Source organism: Lonchura striata, chromosome 12 (genome assembly GCF_046129695.1).
Source record: "Lonchura striata isolate bLonStr1 chromosome 12, bLonStr1.mat, whole genome shotgun sequence".
Taxonomy (NCBI): Eukaryota; Metazoa; Chordata; class Aves; order Passeriformes; family Estrildidae; genus Lonchura; species Lonchura striata.
Genome location: NC_134614.1, coordinates 22104445 through 22127568, shown reverse-complemented (window position 1 = coordinate 22127568; position 23124 = coordinate 22104445). Strand labels below are relative to the sequence as shown.

At 43.1% G+C, this 23124-nt stretch overlaps 1 long non-coding RNA gene across 1 annotated transcript in view; it reads left to right on the top strand.

Annotated features, from left to right (window-relative positions):
* LOC144247000 (uncharacterized) overlaps window positions 1–23124 on the top strand; it is a 708772-nt gene that overhangs the window by 596453 nt on the left and 89195 nt on the right. The gene's annotated exons all lie outside the window — the stretch shown is intronic.

Genomic DNA, 23124 nt, shown 5'->3' with positions numbered 1-23124 from the left:
TTCGTGGTAAAAGCTGCTTTATTGAGTAATGTGCTGCTCAGCTCTGCGTGCTGGGGAAGGCATTGCACGTGCCTGAATCACCCAAACCCCAACAGGATCGCAGAATCATCAAAATCAGCCCTTAAATCCCACCCCTGCCATGGCAGGGACACCTCCCACTGTCCCAGGTGCTCCAGCCCCAGTGTCCAACCTTGGGCACTGCCAGGGATCCAGGGGCAGCCACAGCTGCTCTGGGCACCCTGTGCCAGGGCTGTCCACCCTCCCAGGGGAATTCCTTCCCAACATCTCACCTAACCCTACTTTATTTGACTTTAAGCCATCAAATCATTCAAAACCAACCAAGCTCTGGAAGGAGAGAGGGTTTGTGTGGATCAAATGAGAGCTGCAAATGAATAACAAGCGAAGAGTGTTCCCTTCCCTGCCAACCCTCCCCACAGCTCCCCGTGCTCTGAGCACAGGGAAATCCCTGGAGAAGGCTGGGAAACATCCCACTGGATTTGCTGGAACAGCTGTTTGAGCTGGATGTGTGCTGGAGGAGACACCTGTAATGCAGATGGCAGGAAACCTGCAAAATATGTTCACTTCCATATTAATTGGTTGGGGTTTTTTGCATCCCCAGGTGGGGTTAAAAAAAATTAAATTGTTCTGTAATTACATTGAACAAATTCCAATCCATTAATTTGCATTCATAATTTTGACACACAGCGAATTTTGTAATTTATTTTCTTTGTTACCTTCTGTACACAACACATTCCAAAACGAAGTAAGACTTTTAGAGGGAAAAATTCTTTGTCAGACATTGTTACTTAGATCTGACATGTCTAAACTTCTAGGGATGGAGAACCTACTACAGTCCCTTAAAAATTGTCATAAAAATTAATCGTAAATCCTGAATATTTAGCTTGAACTTACGGCTATTTTGCCTGGTTGCACTCCGGCTAGACTGGCAGTGTGTTATTTAGAATTTCTCTTCTCCAGACTAAGTTTAGCTCTTGATCTTTTCCTTACCAAGAAAAAAAACACAACAGCTCAATTAGCTCCCTGTCTCTGCCCTCGAGGGCACATTTCCAATCCTTTCATCGTTCACTGGTACATATCTGATCCCATTCCAATTTATCAGCATCTTTCTTGGGCAGTAGCCAACACAAAGGGACAGAGCACTGAAACAGTAGAATAGTCTGTCAGTAATTAAAATCCCTCCTTTTGCTTTATCTGAGGAACACAGAACCTGCTCTGGCTGTGGTGTCTCCCTTGGACCTCGTGTTCAGCCATTATCTCTTGTGATCACAACAGGTTTTTGGTTTTTTTTTGGTGACTGCTCCTCCAGGTGACTTATACTGAATTTAACTAAGCTTCAGCATTGATTTAAGCCCTGTGAGTTAATAAGTTCATTTAAACTGGAGGGAGAAGGAGGATGAGCGAGTGAAGAAGGAGGATGAGCAAATGGAGAACCAGCACAGCCGAGAGGGTGTGAGGCTCAAACCTGGGAAATACCTGGAGCTGGGATGGGGTGATGGGGTGATGGGGCTGTATCTCTCCTTGTAGCCTCCAGAATAATGGGAATTAACTGTCTGCAGGGGAGTTTAGGCTGGATCTCAGGGAAAGGTTCTTTCCCCCAGAGGAAAAGAACTGCTCAGTTCACTGCTCAGCCTCCCCAGGGAATGGGCACAGAGGCTGCCAGAACTCCAGGAGAGTTTGGAAAACCCTCACAGGGATGCCCAGGGTGGGATTGTTGGGGTGTCTGGGCAGGGCAGGGGGTTGGGATGATCCTGGTGGGCCTTTTCCAGTTCGAGATATTGCAAAATTCCGTGTGGATTCAGGTCCCTATTCCCATGTTGTGACCTTGAACAAGTCCCTTCAGCTCCTTGTTTCTCGCCTCCCTACCCATGTACTGCAGAGGATAATATTCCTCGTAGCACTGGGGGAGTTGGGAGGATAAATAGATTAGAAAGATGAGCCAGATCATAGCTTTATTTCCATTTACAATGTATAAATGTATATGAACACACTTTCTCTCTTCTGCCCAAGCATAAAATGAAACATTTAGAAGGTAAGATCCAAAGAATTTCATTAAGAATCCATCGCAAATTGCAAATGACACCTCATGGATTGGAATGTGAATTGTGAGCTGGGTGTTGCAGAAGTGTAAAATTATTCCATAAATTATCTATGACAAAGTCAAAAAATGTATCAGTCAAAGAATGTATCAGTAAAGCCATCGTTTATTTTTAGTTCCTCAAACTGTGCACAGCCACATGTATAATACAGCAATAATTATTCCACTGCAACTTGGTCAAATAAAACCAGAAAGGCACCATGAAAAATAAAAAATAATATGAAATTCATTTGTGAAATGGTGAGATTTCTGCCTGGTGACATCTTTGAAAGCACGTTAATGTTACATTAATCAGTCTCCTCAATCATGCAGAGAGATGATGTGGTTCTAGCTCACATATTTTCACATTTTAATACTCATCTGAAGATTCTCCTCATATGTCAAGGGATGGAATGGATGCATGGATGGTACCTCATCTATCCTTTATACCCTTTGGGACAGAGTTGATTCTGCTGAATTTTGTGCTGAGCTAAAATTCAGTTTAAGAGCCCAGCAAATGGGTTAGAGAGAAAGGCAGATGAGCAGAAAGTAGAGTTGGTTTCTCCCTCTCCTCCAGTCCTTTGTGAGCTGCAGGATGGACCTTGATATTTGCAGACACATTTCCATTGTCCTTAGATTGCTTTGTTAAGTAATTATCCAAAAATCACAAAATCCATGGTTTAGAATTTTTGAAGGTTCATTTAAACAGTCCAGTGCTGTGCCATTATCAGATAAACAAATGAGTCAACTAATGGGTTTAAAACCTGTTAATTTTATTTAAAATCATTATTATTTTATTAAAAATTATGGACCCATCTGGAAAGACTCCCTTGGGATGTGAGTGAGGAGTGTGATCTTCCAAAACCTGGTGTGGTGGGATGGGTCACTCTTATTCCAAATAATCCAAGTTGTCTAGACTTGGTGCTGGCAAGGTGATGATAGTTTAAAGGTTGGACTCCATGATCTCAGAGGTCTTTCCAACCTAAATGATTCTGATTTATACCAGATCACAAAGAATTCGATGACATCAATATCAAATGCCACGTAAATATTTTCACACTTGGAAATCTCCCCCCATTAATGGAATATTAATTGAATTGATGTCACCAGGAATAGTCTGAACATCATCCGACATTGAAAATTTCATATTCAGCTGGTTCTGAACAACCACACTGACGTTATTTGGAAGTATTTGCATGTTTGCAATTATTCAGCTCCAATTTTCTTTAATCCCAAGGAACAAGGCATGACATTTTTCCACATTAAGATAAACTGAGCATGTTAGTCAAGTCCTACAATTTTTTGCATTGCGCTGTTTATAATATTAATAGCTGTGCTTTAAGAAATTCACTATTGAACTGTCAGGAATGATTTGTTACCAGGTGTTAGCATAATTTGCCAGCTGTCATATTTTAATCATTTTTATTTGCCTAAAATCTGACACTTAACTTTAGTTGGTAAATCAAGACATATAGCAGCACTTATTTGATGCTACAGTAGCTAAGGGGGGAAAAAAAGTGTGTCCTGCAAGTGATATTTGTATTTTCAGACAGAGAACAGATTCTGAAGTCCACTGTCGTTCATAATTCACATGGAATCACTCCTGCTCTCCACAAAAGCTGTTTTTATTTAAGTAGTTCAAGCAGCTGCTGCAGGCTCTTGTTCAAGTGTATTTTCACTTGTGTGAGGAGTTCCAGCAAAGCTTTTCAGCTGGATTTGCTGAGGAAAAGCTACTCCTCATATTAATGAGAGTAGAGATCTCGTGCTCTGTTATCATTGTTCTTAAAGCCACAAATGTATTTCAAGGCTGCTCTGTTGTTGTAAGTTCATGTCGTGTGTTCTTAAAAGTTTGCATGAACATGAGATGAGGCTGTAACTAATTAATTATCAATACCTGAATAATGAGAAGGAAATAGATGAATAGAGACTCTTGTTAGATGAGCTGGAATTTTTTTGTTACTATTCATATTTACTTGCACACCAGATAAAAGATAAGTGTGTGAAAGACACATTTTGATATTAGCAAAACACTTGATTTTTTTCCATGAAAAATTGTATTTTGGGCATTCACTCCACTTGTTTTGGATAGAAATATTATCTCCTCTACTGTGGATTAAAAGGTGATTGATTACATGCAACAATGAAAAAAAAAATATTAAGTTGCAAAGAGTTTTATGAGTTTCACCAGGAACTCATTGAATCTGATTTTATTACCTGATATTTTCAACTTAAAAGACTCCAGAATCAATGACATGGAAATGCAGATGTGCTTTTGTAGTAAAAAATGGCTGTAGAATTTGAGGCTGAAAATAGAGAAACATCACAGAAGGGATAAGAAGAATTTATTTCTGATATGGTTTCATTTAGGATATATATGTAACTATTATATATTATATATATATATATAATGTAGACTCATTAAAATGCACTGATTCATGAAAAAAAGTGGAATTGCAGATAGAGAAATATAGACAAACATGTTGATAGTTAAAGAATAGGGAACAGAAAGGAGACATTGTCATTTGAGAGTCATAAATTGAATAATACGAAGCAGAAAATTAGAAAAAAAGCCATGGGAAAACTTCCTCAGAATGGAACAGAAATTGGTAGGGTTGTATCTTTTGAGACTTTTAAGCCCAAATTTTGTTATTTTTGGATCATTGTCCGAGTTTTTTATATCTGTTTGCACATGGTTCAACCCAACAAGCCTTTAAATATCATTGGAATTGTTGGCTGTAACTTTTACAGTGCTACCACAACTGGAGTAATTATTGTGGATTCATAAAGATTTACATCAGAGAGTATTGGCATCTTTCTAAATAATAATATTGCACCCAAAGTTCCCCTAAAATAATCCTTGTGGTTCATCTCGCTGTTCAAAGAGTCATTTCCAAAAGGCCTCTGAAAACCTCAGCAGATGGTGAAGGACATCCCTCCCAGCTTTTCCTAAAAAAGAAAGAACGTCCATTCTTAAAAAATATTTGTCTTGTCTCTTGTTTGAATATATCTTACTTCAGCTTTCACTTTGATGCCTTTTTACTAAGGATCTTCCCAGTATTCAGTGGGATTCTCCCTTGTGAAGTGGCCTGGTGCAGGAGCCTGCCCTGAAAATGGGGAACAGCTCCTGGCAGGTTGTGAGGGTGCTTCAATGCCCTTTTAATGGAGCCCTCTTTTAATAGAAACCAAACCAAACCCTTGATTTCTCACAGAGAATCATTTTCCTCTCTTGAGGAATTTCTGGGTTTTTTTTCCCCCAGATTCTTTCCACCACCACTGGAAAATCTCCAGAAAAACTAGCATGGATTTATATCCCCTCTGCAGTCAGGAACGTGGATCCTTTCTGCTGGTGCATCCTCTCAGAGCTGTTGTTCCTTTGCTGTGTGGAAACCTAAATCATTTTCCTTGGGACAACTTGCCAGGTACCAACCTAAATTTAGCAGATATGGCCTCATTCTTGTCTTCTAAACACATCTTTGAACATGAGCGTATTAAACATTCTCATTCAGAGGAAGAGGTGAGTGAGGGATCCAGAATGCTTTTTATTATTTCTCTGCTCTCATGATTATTTACCTACACATCAATCTGCATGTCATCTGAAATTTTTACCAGCCAATCATTTCTGAAAATGATTAATAGCAGTAAGCAGATACCAGCAGAATCCCAGCTCTGCACTTAATTATGATTCCCCTCTGATGACTCTGTTTCAGATCCATTAGCTTGCCTATTTTTAATAGATTTAACCTCTGTTTTATTGCTATTGAGTAGTTCTCATTTTTAATCAGAATATGCCCAAGGCTGAGTCAGATACCCTACAAAGGTCAGAGTGGCACAAAAGCTATGCTGGTGATGTTTACAGTGAAATAAAACTGGGGTTGTGTGTTTGACAGGCCCCTTTCATGGGATCACATGGAATGACAATCATGTTCCCATCTTCACTTCTTCCTCTTGAACCTTGTATCAGCTTTAATCCCATTATTTGCCCAGGACTGAGGTCAGGGGAAGTAATTTAGAGGTGCCAAGGTTGTTCTGGCTGTGTATCTGGACCACTGCCACAGCATTAATGCTCCAACAATCTGTTGGAATTTCTCTAGGATCAATCATGTTTTAAAAACCAACATTCTCCTAGGATAACCTCACCTGGCCACAGGGATCACCCTCTGTAGGTGGCATCAAGGCTGTCAGTTTTGAAATATTTGTATTTATATGTGTTGTTTAACATCCTCAGTAGTTAATAGCTGACTTCTAAATACTCCATCCTCGTATTTCCTTGGAAAGTAGGAGATGTGAATATTTAAGGAGCAGTTCTCCTTTCTCTGCATTGTTATTAACAACCTTATCACCACTATTGTGAAGTGATAAACCCAGAACACTGCTGGGTTTGCTTTTGTACGAAAACCCCTTATTATTGTGTCTGATTTTCCTCAACAGTTATGAGTGGACTTTTCCTGAGAATTAAGCTTTCTTTTCAGCTTACTGTACTTCTAAAGTCCTTCCACTTATTCATGGTTATATACTGTGGGTTTTTTTCACATTTAATATCTGATTTCATTTTTTACCTTCCACAGAAGGCACGTTTTGCCCCTGGTTAACAAATCAGCTTAACAACTTCTTAAAAAATGCTACTTCTCACTTCAATTTTTGACTAGGCAATCTGAAATTTTTCTCTTCCCACATCCCTGTGCAAATTTTTGCATCTCTCTGGGACCTATGATCATCAAGTGTTGCTTCACTCAAAAAAACATTTGGACCATCTGATATGATCATTGTGCACTGCACACCATTGAGATTATCCTACAATAATGGCATTAAACCTATAGGGCAGAAAAAGAAAATATCGAAGGATGTGCTCAAAGAGAAAAATTCTTTATTTCTTTAGGTATTGGGAAGAAATTCCTCCCTGTGAGTGCCTGGCACAGTGTGCCCAGAGAAGTTGCCCCCGGATCCCTGGAAGTGTCCAGGGCCAGGTTGGACACTGGGGCTTGGAGCAGCTTGGGACAGTGGAAGTTGTCCCAGCCATGGCAGGGGTGGCACTGGATGATCTTGAAGATCCCTTCCAACCCAAGCCACTCCATGATTGTAGTAAAGTATTGCTTAAAGAACCAAAATTTTTTGGATGTAATTCATCAGTTAAATATTCTTGTAAACTGCCAAGCCCTGAGTGCAACTCTGCTCTCATCTTCTCAGGGCTGTGTAGCTCTCCGTGGGTTACGGTGGCGCTCACACCTTCACCAGCTTATTTGTAGGATCTGCCTTCCTTTGGCTCAGATATCCAGTGAGGGTGTTAGAAACCTGACTAATGAGGACTTGGGAACAGTGCCTGGAAGTGAGGTAGAAGCCAGGAGATATTAACTAAAAATTTTCAGTGAATAACATTAAGTAGAAAACCCAGCCGAGAAAACTGTCACGTTATTGGGCAGTTCATGAGGAGAATGAAAGACAAGATTTCAGCTGAAAAACTCTTTGTTGTGACTGTTCTTCCAGTTCTACTTGTAACTGACAACAGGAAAAAAAAATAAAACCAACTTATTCCTTCCACATTTTCTAAGTTGTGACAATGGCTCAGTTATAAAATCACAGAATCACAGAATCATTAAGGCTGGAAAAGCGCTGTGAGATGATCAAGCATTAACCCAACACTGCTGATATGTTGAAATAATTCCGTGGTTTATTATTCCTGCCAGAGTTATGATTTCCTGTGCTAATGATATTTCCACTTGAGAATTATTGCATTATGAAGAAGTTGCAAAACCTGACACATCTCCCCTTGAGAGGAAGAGCTGAAAAATGAGACACTCAGCGGAGTTTGGAGAGGACCAGGAGACACAGAAACAGGGTCTGTGCTAGGGAAGGATGGATGTTTTCCCCAGATCTGCCACATGGAATCATTAACTTCATCTGGAAGGAATATTTGGGAAGTTTTTCTCAGTGAAATGAGTGAGCCAATGGAGGAACCTATGGAGCCTTTGAAACCTTGGGAGCTGGAGGATCTTAGAACCAATTCTACACCAAACACCACCAGCAGCAGGGAGGAAGGAGAATAAATAAATCGGGTGACCTCTGAAGAGGAACCCAAAGTCCCTTCAGAGCAATTTTCTGTGATTTCATGTTCAGGTTGTTTTTCTAGAACAAAAGCCCTGGCAAACCAAACAAGGAAAAATTATTTCAAGGCTCAGGGACATTTATTGCCAGCTACAAAAAATGACATGTCATAAAAAGTTAGTTAATATATTAAATATGTCATTATATTTATTATAACAATTAAAATAGCAAAAGCTTAATAACTAATGAACATTGAGAGAACTTTGCTTTCAAATAAATTTGGTGATAAAGAATTGTTTTTGACAATAGCATTTATCATGGCCTACCTAGAACTGTTGTAGCTGTTTGTTGTACTTAATAAACAATGATAAATATATCTTTGTGCAGGAGAGTAGCTTAAATGTGTGTTGTGCAATCTTCTTGAGAAACTGTAGCCAAGACTAATTAAATGATTCTAATTAAAATTGTGTGGATAGAAAGGAAATTAATGGCTTCATTTGTACTATTTGTTTATTTCATTGTCAAGTGTACTGGATATAATTGCAGTGCAAAGAAGAAATCATCAAAATTATTTTTTCTTCTGTTGGTTTCCTGTTCCATCAATTTACTGTAGAGGCTTCATTTTCTCTATCTTTAGAGGGAACAATGCTGACAAAATGTGAAACCTCAACAAAGTTATTTTCTTGTTTGGAGCTGTTAGATGGAGAATACATTTATTGAACAAAATAAAGGTTAAGCTTCAATTAAGCATTCTAAATATATTTTGTGAGCTATTGAAAAGCCATAATGTCTCAGCCCACATGGTTCACTGGAAGCTTGGAACAAAATAAATGAGAATAGAAGCAGAAGGAGTGCTCAGATGGTGAATCTCTAACACGTGGCTTACAAAAGAATGTGGTGCTACTCCTACCATCTTCTATGGACAGTTTGTATCAGATAAAGTAGGCAAAAAAAATCCTTATTAATGATATTTTCTTTTTTTAACTGCAAACAGAGCCTCAGACACAAAAACAGAAGAACACCTGATATTTTTTTTTTTCCCCAGGATGAGGTTTATATTTCATTTTACATTTCAGTTCTGTAGGGACTCCTCAGATCCAGGGAACAATAAATCAGATTATTGATCCAGCCCCTACAAGCAGCTCCTAATTCTTTTATGTGTCTCTGGAAAACTGCAGATTGGAGCAGCCTCCTTCTCCTTCTTCTCCTTCTCCTTCTCCTTCTCCTTCTCCTTCTCCTTCTCCTTCTCCTTCTCCTTCTCCTTCTCCTTCTCCTTCTCCTTCTCCTTCTCCTTCTCCTTCTCCTTCTCCTTCTCCTTCTCCTTCTCCTTCTCCTTCTCCTTCTCCTTCTCCTTCTCCTTCTCCTTCTCCTTCTCCTTCTTTCTCCTTCTCCTTCTCCTTCTCCTTCTCCTCCTTCCCTGCCCACTGCAGGGAGCTGGGGAGGGACCAGCAGCATCCTGCAAGAGAAGAGCTCCACAGGTTTCTTTCAGGACTTTCAGCACTTCTCAGGTAATTCCTAATTCCCTTTAATGAACTTGAACAGAGGCAGAATTGCTTTGAGAATTTCATTCCAAATAAAAGATGAGAAACTGAAAGATTCTGAAATCCAGGAGCTTAAAATATGTTTATGTTTGGGCTGGACTGTGCTCCTGGAATTTGTTTCTTTGCCATGTCAACATTTCCTATAGAAAGCAGATGTTCTTTGTGGAAATTTCTGATTAATCAAAAATACGGTTTCCCCTTTTAAATTTGTTTCAGTCGAGCAATTTTGACAACTGAACCATAGCTAAATCCTTTATGCTGAAAATAAAATCTGTCTTTATGTTTTTTGTCTAAATGTGCTTCAGCAATGCCATACACAAACTAACTTTTATAGCCCTGATAAGTGGAAAAATGTGGGAAATGAGAGCATATTTGAAAATGCTTCCATTAGAGATGTTTGTTAAAGCTGGCTAAACTAATGGCTTATTTTATGCCTAAATCAGAGAGATTAATCTATAACTTTAAAATCAGAATGAAAAAAACTCTGCTGAAACATAAAGTCTCGAGTAAAACAATTTTCCTCAAGGGCAGGAGACCCATCATCCTTCTCAGTGAGTGCTTTTTCTTTCCCTCCACTTCTCTGCGACTCAGAAATGCCCGTGCTGCATGGAAGGTGGTCATGGCCTCGTCTGCTGCTGTGGCACTGGGGTTTTCTGCACTCCTGGACTCTGGGATGTCACTGGTGAGGCAGTGAAAGAGACTCCAAGTCAGAAGGCGAGAAGAGAACTGATTTATTTCAAATACACCGCTCTTTTTATAGAGAATATCGTGCAGACCAATTTCATTGGTGTTAAAGTAAAAGCATCTCACGCCATCGGTGCTCTGTGAATGGCGCACGGTGGCAGAACATATCTATAAACAATGTGAACAGAAAGAGAGATAGTGAATTATTTACATTCCTTTGCAACTCTTTCCCAGGTGCAGCCTGGTAGAAATCTCTCCTTTTCTCTGTGACTGATCTGAGACTATCCACATGGGAGATCACCTGAGCCTGGAGATCTCTCCAGAGGCGCTCAGAACACGGGAGGGAAGTGCTGAGGGAGCAGCCGCAGCCCTGCCTCGGTGCCGTGGTCTTGCCATGGTAAGACACGAGGTCAGTAAAGAGATGGAGCTGTGGGCCTTGCCCTCGCCCTGCCTGCACAAACCATGGGGCACTGCTGCTCCACTGGTTTGGACTGGAGTCCCAGAGCCCTCCCTGGCCTGGGTCCTGCCTCTGCCACTGCAGGAAACGTGAAGGGGAGAGCCTGATGTCTGCCCTGTGCAAGCCTTGGAGGTTCGGGTTTGTGCCTTCTCTGGCCTGGCCCCACGGGCTGAAAGCTCCTGTGTGGCCGGAGTGGCTGTCACAGCTCCTGGTGGTCATTGTCCTGTCCAGCACTGCCCAGGGGTCATTCCTCATGGACAGCCATGCTGGAGCTGGGGATGAGTGATGAGGAGAGGCTGAGGGAGCTGGGAAGGGGCTCAGCCTGGAGCAAAGGAGCTCAGGGGGACCATGTGGCTCTGCACAGCTCCTGCCAGGAGGGGACAGCCAGGGGGTTGGGTTTGGAACAGGGAACAGGGATAGGAGGAGAGGGAACAGCCCCAGGGGGGACACCAGCAGGAATTTTCCCATGGAAAGGGTGGTCAGGCACTGGAGCTGCCCAGGGAGGTTTGGAGTGCCCATCCCTGGAGGTGTCCAAGGAAGGGGTGTGTGGCAGGCACATTCTCTCTCAGAAATTTTCATAGAGGAGCATAAAGGAAAGAAAGAGAAAAAAAATTCTATTTCTGCTCCTTGTTCTTCCCATGTGGAATGTGTTTGGAGAATTGTTTCCCTGGGGTGATCCCTTGGTTGGGTTCTGGTGAGGATTGCTTGAGCCTGGTGGCCAATCCAACCCCCCTGGGGCTGGACTCTCAGAGACGGTCATGAGTTGTGAGGAGTTAGAAAAAGTAGGTTTGTAGTTTTAGTATCTCGTTTAAATAGTATATTAATGTATTATAGCATAGTTATAATAAATAAATCATTCAGCTTTCTGAACTGGAGTCAGACATCAGCATCTCTTCCCACCGTGTTCACCTGATTTACAACAGGGATGGACGTGGCACTCAGTGCTCTGGGCTGGGTTCAAGGTGGGCATCGGGCACAGCTGGGACTTGACCCTGCAGGTGTTTTCCAAGCTCAGGGATTCTGCAAAACCGTGCTCAGGAATGCTCAGGGGATGTGCCTGGGTCTCACAGCCCTGACCCCACTGATTTGTAGCCCCACACGAGGCCCTGCACAGCGTGCAGCTGCCTCCAGCTGCAGAGTGGGTTAAGTTGGCTGCTTCATCATCAGTGTCATGTTTTATTGGGGCAATCACTGTGCTATCAGCAGCTGGAATGCTCTGAGGACAGAAGCACAGCAAGTTCAGCAAAGACACTACTTTTTATTAGATCAGCTGATGTAGCTGAAAGAAAAGCAGACAAGATCTTTATTTCCCACAGGAAACTCGCTTTGGATGTGAAATAGAGGTCTTCTGCTTCCCATCAATACAATTCCAGAAGTTCAAAGTCCTGGATCTGGGTGGGCGGGCAAAAATAACAGAAAATTAAATAAAATGCATGACAGATGACTGTGGAGGTGTGGAATAGCACCTTTATAAAGCCAGACTCACCTTCTCTTTCCCTGTGATGTGATGCTCACATGGTTTTACCTCCCACACGTGCCAGGCAGGAAATTGCCAGATGCAAAGGGAGCTACAAACTTTTTTTGAGTCATTTGTGAAGGTGCCAACAGGCAGAAAAATCATCTGCAACTCTCAAGAGAAAGGTTGTGGTTTGTGTTCCCAACTTCTGCTCACAGGGGTAAAAAGGTGAAGCTGAGTTATCCAACCTGGTGATGTTTTCCTATTAATTAAAGTTATTGCACTAAATATATTTTAATGGCAGAAGGGTGTAAGCTACACCTTACACAGCTAGGAGCTGTTTCCCACCAGCTGTGAGGAATCATTGCTCAATAATAGTGAGAAGATTTTACTCTTTGCTCATTGAGAGTAGCTGTGGCGAGCTGCAGTAGGAGCACGTAAGTGTTGTAAAGTTTCTTGAAAAGGAATATAAAAACATTACTACAGGACCTCCCTGCTTTGGCAGGAGTGCCTGAGACAAGTGATTTACTTTATAAAATTTTTCCCTTTTAACTGCCTGAAAACTGTCCAAAAATAAAACAAATTCATTTTTAAAATTCTTTTTGGCTTTGTGTATTAATCTGCTTGATATTCGTTGTTCTTCGATGAATATTTCATACAAGCCAGCTTCATCTTGAGTATTGTTTTTTCCTCTCCACTGTGAGGATTCCTTTGAGCATTTATTATTCACATTCAATAGTGCAAGGGGCTGATTTGACACCTGGGTCAAATGGAGGCTTCAAGAAGCCACAGACCATTCTTTCCTTGATGCCTGGCATGACAAACATCCCCAGGTTGATCCGTGGCTGTGAGGGGTCAGCAGGAGCTCCCAGGCTGGTACAGCTCACAATATTCTGCCTTGAGTGTGAACCCAAATCTATTTTGGGGCAAAAAAAAAAGAACTTACCGACCTTTTCCCCTGTTTTCTACAGATACCCCTGCACGAGGGCATCCTACAAGAGAAAAAACCCTGGTGTTTAGGACACAAATCCAGATGCCACAGAATTGAAGGGCCAACACACCTTGCTGTGGGATCACCTTCCCCTGACCCCACCAGGAACTTCTGCCCCCTTCCCTGCCTTGTTTTGAGGAGGGAACAAAGAGGACTCAAGGGAAAAACTGAATTTCCTTTAAAGCCAACATCACTTTTCCTGGTTTCTATAAAAGCATCAGAGGTAACTTTGCTGGCTACTTGGCTCTAAAAAGAACAGCAGGGATCAGATAAAAGGAGGACACTTGCTTTTAATTGTCTCTTTCCCTTCTTCCCACCCTTAATTCAGGGCAAGATTGCCCAGCAGAGTGTTTTTTTCTTTACATGATTTTTTTTCCCCCCTCTGATTCTGGATGACAGTATTTTATAAATCCAGCAATCTTGCCACTTTCCTATGGAGCAAGTAAAAATAGAAGGAAGCAAAATGTGCAGAATTAGTGAGCTTGCTGTTAGGCCTGAAGTGCAGGTGTGTGTGTGTGCCACGTCTCCAGTTTTGTGCCTCTGTGGGGAAGGGGCACTGGAATAACCAGGGAATACTGCTGTGCAGAAAAGTAGGAAGCTGCCTGAGTATTAAATGAGAGGAAAATCAATGCAGTCCAAAGGTTGCCTCCAAGGAAACAAAACAGCATTTATAGCTACGCCTGTCTTGCTTCTTTTTGCCTGAAACGCTGCTTGTTTGGCAAAACTCCAGGATGGAGGATGAACTCCACCAGCATGGATGGGAGTATTTTGGCCAGAGGGCATTGCTTCTTCATGTCCTGGACAAAATGTGCTCTTCAAAATGAATTTTGGCCAATTTGAGCCAACTTGGCTCAAACAGCAGGTAGGAAATGGTTTGCTGGATCAGGAGGAGAAGGTGGAGCAGGGAAGGAGTGACCATGGAGGAGACCCCACTGTCCCATGAAGAATTCCCATGGAATTCTTCAGCCTTCACACCCAACAGGACTGACAGGGTGGATGGTTATCAGGGATAAAAGGGTCCCCACATCCCTCAATCCCTCAATCCCTCCCTCTGTGATCCCTTTCCCCTTTAGCCCCCTTGTCCCCAGTTCTGGGGATAAATGGATCTTGTGAGCTGGTTTTAGGTTTCCTGGTCTGGGCCACAGTTCACGGTCATGGTTTGCTTCCCTACAGATTTCCCAGGGGGAATGAAATGTGCTGGAAACCGAGAAACCCAATATCAATTTCCTTCTATCCTTTTATTTTATTTGATTCAAGATTCAAGGACTGTGAAACATTTCTCCATTGTTTGGCCTCAGAGCACATTTACATTTTATTACATAGATCATATTTTTTCCCCTCTGTGTTTATGACCATGGACAGCGAAAGTGAGAGAATGAAGAGAGAAATAAATATGTATACATGAGTAAAAGAAATTACATTGCTCACTAAAGCGGCCTCAATGTCACAGCTGAAAACAGACCCCTGTTCATATGCAGCTCACAGGTAACACAAATTTTCAGAAGCATTTTTAATACAGATGATGTATCACCTAATTACATAATCACAGGATGCTTTGTAATGGCTCAGTGATTTGGGGGAGATAAAAACTTCTCTGGCAAGCTCCGTGTGATCATAAGCTTTAAAACTCCAGAGGGGATTGCCAGGTTCTATATATGTTTTTGTCAGCTTTTTAATTTGAAATTTCCCTGAAATCATTAGACTACAATGAGCTATAAAGGAGGAAATGTGTTTTGGGTTTTTTTTATTTTTTTTTTTAATGCAAACATCTAAAATAGATTACCAAAATAAAAGTTAGTTAAATTTTATCTAAAAAGCCAAATTAATCTTTTTCTCTCTGGATAAATAGTTCCAAGATAGTAAAAGTGTTAGGGAAATATTGAGAAAATATAGCAAATGGAACAAAGTCCATCAGAGGTAGGAATGAATGAATAATATTGTGGGACAAACTGGCACTTCATCATTTCAGCTTAGGACAAGTGAAACGTAGAATGAGGTGGTTTTGTAAAGGTCAGGTCCTACCTTGTGACCCTCTTGCTCAGCTGTTCAGTTGTGTGAATAATCCCTCCAGCCATGGGCTGGGTGAGCCACAAGTGCCAAACCCGTGTTCATTCAGTGGTGGCCAAGACCCTTCTGCAACTTTAAATTAAATGTTGCTTTTCCCATGTCACACTGTGCTGTAGCTCCTCTCTGCTGCTGGGTCACATCCCCGAAGCTGCCTGAAGAGAAGCTGCCTGTGTCCTGTGAGGAATTGGCTTTAAACACACAATGCCTTGGAATCAGGACTTTTTCTGGGATCACAGAGTGGCTTGGGGTGGAAGGGACCCCAAAGCCCATCCAGTGTCACCCCTGCCACGGCAGGGACACCTTCCACTGTCCCAGGTGTCCCCAAGCCCTGTCCAGCCTGACCTTGGACACTTCAGGGATCCAGGGGCAGCCCCAGCTTCTCTGGGCACCTGTGCCAGGGCTGCCCACACTGCCAGGGAACAATTCCTGCCCAATATTTAATCCATCCCTGCCCTCTGCCAACTGAACAAACACTTTTGTGTGTCATGAGCCTTGAAACGTGAATCATTCTCATCAATATGACAGCACACAGGCGCAGGGGGATGAGCACCTCCAGAAATTAAGCTCCTTGATCCTGATAAGGACTCAGATCCCTGGGGCTCCCCATGACCCCGGGGGCAGCAGCCAGAATTGCCAGAGGTGGCCCAGCACGTTTCCTGCAGCGAGATAAATAAATAAATAGGGAAGTAGATGTTGAACTATCTCTGTGGAAGACAGTTGTTATCTGCTTTGACTGATAGTTTAATTAACACTGAAATGAGTGAGTTAATTTGGGGAGGGAGAAGAGGAGGGTTCCAATTAATGGATTGATAGCACTGAGGTATATACTTTGCTAGACACTTGCTGCCATGAAACCCTGAAGCGACCCAGTAAATCATGCCTGCTCCTAAATGATTGAAGGTCCCTCCTCCTTTTGAGAGAAGCCAAAATCAACTGCCAGCCTGGGAGACACCAGGCCAAGTCCTCATCCCCTTCTGTCCCCTCCATGGTGGGAATGACACTGTTCATTGTGCAGGAGCACAGAGTTCCAGGGCTCAGCTTCTGCCACTTCAACAGAGATCTGGGAGAGTTTGGTTGGGTTTTTTCACTGAAAACAGAATAAAAAAGTTGGTGTGCAGCTGGGAAATTCACTTCCAGTGAATCTGCCACCAGAGGATCCAAAGGCCTGGCTCCTCAGCAGATATTAAAATGTGCCACTTTCATCCTGGCAAATCAGGAGAATCTGCTCAGTGGAGCACAGGCTCGTTAGTGCATGGGAGCTTAATTTGGTGGTGGATGTGCTTCAGAGCCCCCTGTGCCCTGCTGCCACGCCTTCCCCAGCTCAGCAGGCAGATCTGGGAGAGAGGATGGATGATGGGACAGCCCTGGACACCACAGCACTCACTGAACCTGCCTCTGAACCAGCACTAAAAATGTAGAGAATTAAAAGTGAGATGTTGGAGGAGTTGGATGCTACTTCATCACCTGGATGCATTTCTGCACATAACTGTGAAACACAAGGCAGAAGCCACGATTATTTCTCCAGTTCCTGATATTAAAGGATTTCTGGGTTCATTAAGCAGTCAGGTCTGTAACAGTGTCTGATAAATTGAGTTGCCTTTTGTACAGCTGCATTATCTTCATGTCTTTTCCAGAAAGCAGAATTTTACTGACAAGTGTGTGTCACACTTCCATATCTCACATTGATTTTCCATTAATCTGCATTTCCTCTCGCACTTTGAGGGGAGTAACACAGAGCTGCACGGTGTCCTGATTAACACCTGGGTGCAGCAGCATTTGTGGCGTGCTTGATTATTAATAGAACAAGTGCAGTTAATTGCATTGGTCGAATCGTCCCTGTCACTGATTAATGACTGAGTGCACTCCTTGTGTTTTCAAGATCTGAGGTAGAAAAGGAAAATCACAGAGATTTACGTACAGGCTGAAAGGATTTTTTTTTTTTTTTTTTTTGTGATAAAGACAACTATTTGGAGAGAGGAACATTTGATATCTTATTATAGACTGTAAACATATACCATCTAAAATTAAACAATTTTTGTCTTGGCTTTTGTTGCAGTCCTAGGGAAGTGTTACTGATGCAACTCAGCGTGATACAAAGTGCTTTCTGAAAGATTTAATATAGTGCTTCTTCTCTGACTGAATTTAATCAAACTGCATTTTAAACAATACCTTGCCAGTCATGAAAATCACTGTAAAGTGTAGGAATAAAAGTGTTTCATGTGATGCATTTGTGCTACAGCAGCCTTCTTATGCAGCCTCCCTCCTCAGTAGTTCAGTATATGTTAATACCAACGTCTCTCCTTGAATTTTAAATCTCAGGGGGAAAAAAAAAGGTGGGTAAGTTTTCCACAGTATTGGTGCTATTTTAAGTTGTCTTCTTTTGCATGCTCAACAATTGCCCTCACTCTTCAGTGGTCTTTGTACAGCAGAGTTAAGTACTTGCATTTTTAAAGGTGAAAAGAAATCAAAATAGCAATAGCAAAAACCTGAGTCAGAGCACATATCCTGTTATATGGGGCACCAGGTCCATGGAAAAACACTGTCAAATAACTGGATTCATGATGGGAAAAGCACTGAATGAAGGAAAATGCAGGCCACAGCTAGGGCAATTGCCACAGGAACACCCAGAATGAAAGGTGCCATTGACACAGAGCAGGTAATTCAGGAGCTGGTGTGTGTGGAGAGAAGCAAACACAACCTCAGGGGTGTTCTGGCTCAGCCTGATGGACAACGACCCAGAGCCACGGAGCAGCAAGATCTCTGCTTCCAGTCATTATCCTGAGCCTGCTGAGGGGCCATTTTTGGGAATGCTTTAGTATTTTCCATCCTCTCCGGGTGATATCCCTGCTCAGCAGTTATCCCTGCTGATAGTTATCTTGGCTGCTTGATAACACCTGGGAGTGTCCTAGGTTATAATATTGGGGTGTATTCCATCACCACCTGAGCTGCAATCCCTTTCTTTCCTTATCTCGGGGCTCACAGATAAGTCCCTCCAGGGGACCTGTTCTTTCAGCCACATGGCTGAGAAGATCACAGCGTTCTATTGCGAGAGGCTCCGCCCAGAGGGAGGAGCAAAGATGCCATCAAGGATATCAGCAGGGCTGTGCAGACAGCAAGGAGATCCCCTCTTCCAGAGGAACAGCTGAGACCTTCTCTGCACTAAACCTCCAGAGGGAAACTCCATCAGTCTGCAGGAGCACTGCTTGGACAGAACCATATCTGCCACCACTGCCCCAGCCAGCAAGGGTCAGGTTGTGTCTCTAACTCTGTCAGTGGTCCTTCTTTTCTACTATTATATGTATTTGGTTCTTTGTTCCCTTTTTCCTAATAAATTGCATTTCTGACTTAGAGCCTCTCACTGGTTTTGCTTTTCAAACCAGGACAGGGACTCATTTCATGGATCAAGTGGCCGCTGTCCTTGGTCTCTGTGTGCTCAGGTCTCATCCAAGAATATTCCATAACCTCTTAAAGCCAAACTGCATTGGGAATGTACCTGATTTCCCACTGCTTATCCAGTGATGGCTCCTCACAGCCACAAATCCTTTGGGAATCCAGCATGGCTTTTGGCGCAGCGCCCAGCAAGAGGGTAGAGAGAAAGGTCCCATATTTAGGACAGCTAATGCCTCATCTCCCCGACAAGGGTCATGGGCTGGCAGAGGTTTTCTCCTGGTTTACACACAGCAAATCCTACTCCTGGGCACAGGGTGGGAGTGTTGGGATATCTGCATAGTGCCACTTGATGATCCTCAGGGATCCCTTCCAGCTCAGGTTATCCATGATCCTCATTTTCTACATTCTTTCCAGGTAAGTTGGGGGAATAAATTTGGTTTTTTTGGCCAGCTCCTGGCCACATCTATGGACATTCTTTAAGTGAGAAACTCACGCCCAGAAGGTGTTGAAGTTCCTGCACCAAAACCACCTCCCAGGCCCATTTGGTCCTAAAGAAGAATGTCCAGGCATAGCAGTGCACAGAAATTGTTATTTTTCATGCTGAAATCTAAACCTGCCTTCTCTCTCCCAAGGGATGCCCTTTCTCCACTTCATAAAATGGTTTGGGTTGGAAGAAACCTTAAAACTCATCCAGTCCCAACCCCCGTGTGGTACCTGGATGATTCTGGTGCCTCAGCACTGTGTGGTGTTATGGGAGCCACACGACAATGAAGAAACTCAAAATAAATGTCAAAAGCTCAGCAGAGAATGACTCAGAGCAGGAGAGTTGGAGGAAGTGGGTGGAGAATTACGAAGTTTCCACACATTTATCAGGCTTAGTCATAATCTTACTGCTGAGAAGCAAAACTATGACAAAAACTGGGGGGGAAGGTGGGGGTGTGAAGTGGCACTCCAGGTGTTTCAGCAAATTAAAAAAAACAACTCTGGTGGCACCTCTGGAGTGCAGGTGAGGCAGAAAGAGAAAAAAAAAATCTCTGTTGGTGTAAGATCAGTCTCATCATGGATCTTCTCAAAGGAAGGAGAAGAGCTTCACCCAGCTCACCTGGGGAAAGGGATGGTTTGGCTTGGGATCACACAAAGCAATGTTCTGGTTTGGTTTCAGCAGCAGCAGGATGAGTGCTGGCATCCCAAACAACTCCATGGAAAATCCAGTTCTCACCAAAACCATATTTCACATTGAAAAAAAGATGCTGTTCAGCCAAAAAAAAAAGGAAAACTTTTGGGATACATTCCTCAGTGTATGGATTGGTCCTCATTGCCTTTTTTTATATCCCTTGATACTTTTTTTCACTGGAAAAAAAAAAATGTACAGATGTCTGAAGGATTCAGACCTATAGCCACAGTTCCCATCTTCCTTCACGATTCATAGAATCATGGAATGGTTTGGGTTGGAAGGGACTTCAAAGATCATTTAGTTCCAAACCCCTGCCATGGGCAGTGCTACCTTCTACTAAAAAATTCAATTAAAACTAAAACTAGAATTCAGTAATTTATCCTGTTTGCTCCTGACTGATCACAAATACAATGAAAATGCATTTTTTTCCCTTTAAAGTGTAAGAGCCATCAAGATGCCACAAAAAGACAGCGAGCCACAGTTTGCCTTTTCTTGGCCACCAGCCATGCCTGGGATGGCAGTCAATAACGATCTGTCAAACAATTAACACAGCTAATAAAGACTCACCAAGGAACCTCATTTCCCAGCCATTGGTAGCCACCAGTAGAAAAAGAATGTTCTGGAGCTGTTGGGTGCCACCCCTGACACCCAAGCAGATGGAAAAGGCACACGGAGTGGGAGATGATGCTTAATGAGTAAAATGTGCAATGACAATAAGAACTGAGGCAGGAGCCCTCGTTTTGTCAGGTGTGGGGTGTGACCACACCACGCAGGTGACACAGGACCTGCCACAACTGCTGAGGTGCCACAGGAACCATGGCTCTCCCTGGTGAAATCCAGGGATGTTCTGGATTTTCTGCTTTTCTACTTTTTTGCCATTGAAATTTTCGCTTTCATCCTTCCAGCAAAACGGAGGAGGGTGAAGAACATTAATGGTCTTGAGAAGTTTGGGATCAGCACATCTCAAATCCTGCAGGATTCCCCTCCGATGGATTTTGGGCTGGTTTGGTTACCTGGTTGGGCTTTGTGAGAAGCTCACAGGTTGCAGAACTTCACCAGCAATTTTTTCATCAAGCCAATAAATTCTACTTGAGCTCCAGCATGACAGGACAAATTGGGGAATCAGGCCATGAATCACTCAGGAATTCCAGATTGATTTTTAAAGGCTGGGTTACAATGACCTGAATATTTACATGTCCAACCTCAGTCCAGCTGGGGACAGCACCCACGTGTCTACCTGGGAATAACTCAGGTTTTGTGGGGAATATACTTAATTTGGAGACAACAAAAGTGTAAGGGAATTATCAATATTGCTGCTTTTGTCTGATCTCTCTGCAGGGCTCTGAGAGCTGAGAGAACCGATTTCACCACAGCCATGCAAAGAGATCAGTGATTATTGTCGTGCCTTAAATTTAGGGAGCTTGGAGAGATGCTCAGAAAGAAAGGGAAGGTTAAGCAGAAAAGGAAACTGGTGAGTTCTGGTTTCCTGAGGAAGGCATCCGCTTTAACTTTGGGATCAGACAAAACAGAGAAGTTTTTGGAGCACTGAGAAAAGGAGTATTTGTGTCTTTTCTGTTTATGAACCTTTTAGGCTTCTCCTCAATTACCCAAATATATTAGTGAGCGCAGACAAAAAAAATCAGCCCCAAATTCAGATTCCATGAAACGCTTTTGAATTCCTGACTCTCCTTTCCTGCATTCAAACACAGACAGCTGCTGCTCCGGGCTGAAAGGATTCCATGCTTTTGAAGTTCATGGGATTTTCGGGGAAATTCATGGGAACTGCTCCCTCCTGTGGAGCAGCTGCTGAGCAGGAGCTGTTCCCCAGAGCCTGCGGTGGCAGCTGAGGCTGCTCCCACCACCTGGATGGTGGCCACCGTGTCCATCACCCCTGCCATGGCCAAGGCTGCCATGGGTGGCTCTGAAATTCCAGCTGCCGTTCTGGGAAAGGCCACCACGTCCAGGTGGAGAGTTCCCCACAGCACCACCCAACAGCAGGCAGGGTGGGAAAGGGAAGAAAGGAAAATGCTCATCACTCGTGGCAGCAAAATTATTTTTTCCTCTGCAAGAACGATACAAAATCCTAGTGTTTGCCAAATCCAGATGGGAAGGGATGGGGCAGCTTAGGGATGTCTGATGTGGTCAGAGCAGTGTGGGGCTGTGAATGCCTTGTTCTGAGTTTTAAGGTGGGTTTTGCTTGTGAAAGGCTGGATATAAATGTCTGTAAAATGAAAATATCAGGTTTCACAGCACAGTTTTTTGCCATTATTCCAGTCTTGTGGAAGAGGGAGGGCTGAAGCTCCAGGAGCAGGTGAATTGAATGTGTCCAAGGGCACAGTCTCCACTGCAAGAGCTCTCTTGCCCTCCTATTTTGTCCAGCAATACCCTGTGCCAGCTCTGCTTTGTTCATGAGAATACACAGTGCTTTAAGGAACAAACTAAAAATACCCTGATTCGGGGAAAAAAGAAAAAGATTCAAATCACAAATGCAGAGCATTTCCAGGGTTTCCCACACTCCCTTAAAGAAGGGGCTGCTCAGAGGGGTGGCACTGATCCTGCCGTGGGAGCTGCTGCATCGCAGCATCCTCCACTCATAGAATCCCACTTTATTACTGAATATCCAGTGCTCCCACACTGCTGGGGCAGCCACATCCTGCAGGGGCTCAATCCAGGGCTGGACTGGCTCATCTCCTCCCCACCTGCAGCTCCTGCTGCTGTGTCAGCCTCCCACGGACTCAGTGGTGCTTCTCTCCTCCCAGTGAGCATCCTCTGAGCGCTCTGTCCTGCTCTTCTCCTCCTTTGTTTGTTCCTGGAATTGGGAATGTGCCACTGGCAGGGAAAGCCATGAAATACAGGTGTGCAAAGGTCACCTTTAGCTCAGCAGCCCATCCTCTCTCACCACGTTTCATCTCATTCCAGGCGGGACCATTTGTGGTGTAAGTGTGTTGGAGGGAGGCTGACAAACACCTCTGGACACATGGAAGTTGTCAGATCCCATTATGTATGTCATTATTAGAGTTAGCTTGGATTTCATAGGTGCTGTGTAGTCTCATCTAAATCAGTTTTCTCCACCCTAAATCAGCAGCAGATCCTGCCTGGGCAGGTTCAGGTGTAAACTGGGCAAGTCAAAAGGAAGGACAGGGGAAAAACTCTGAGTGGAAGCAAGGTACTGTAATTTTTCATTCATTTTTCAATTATTCTTTCCAATTTCCTTCCTCTTTCTCTTTCCT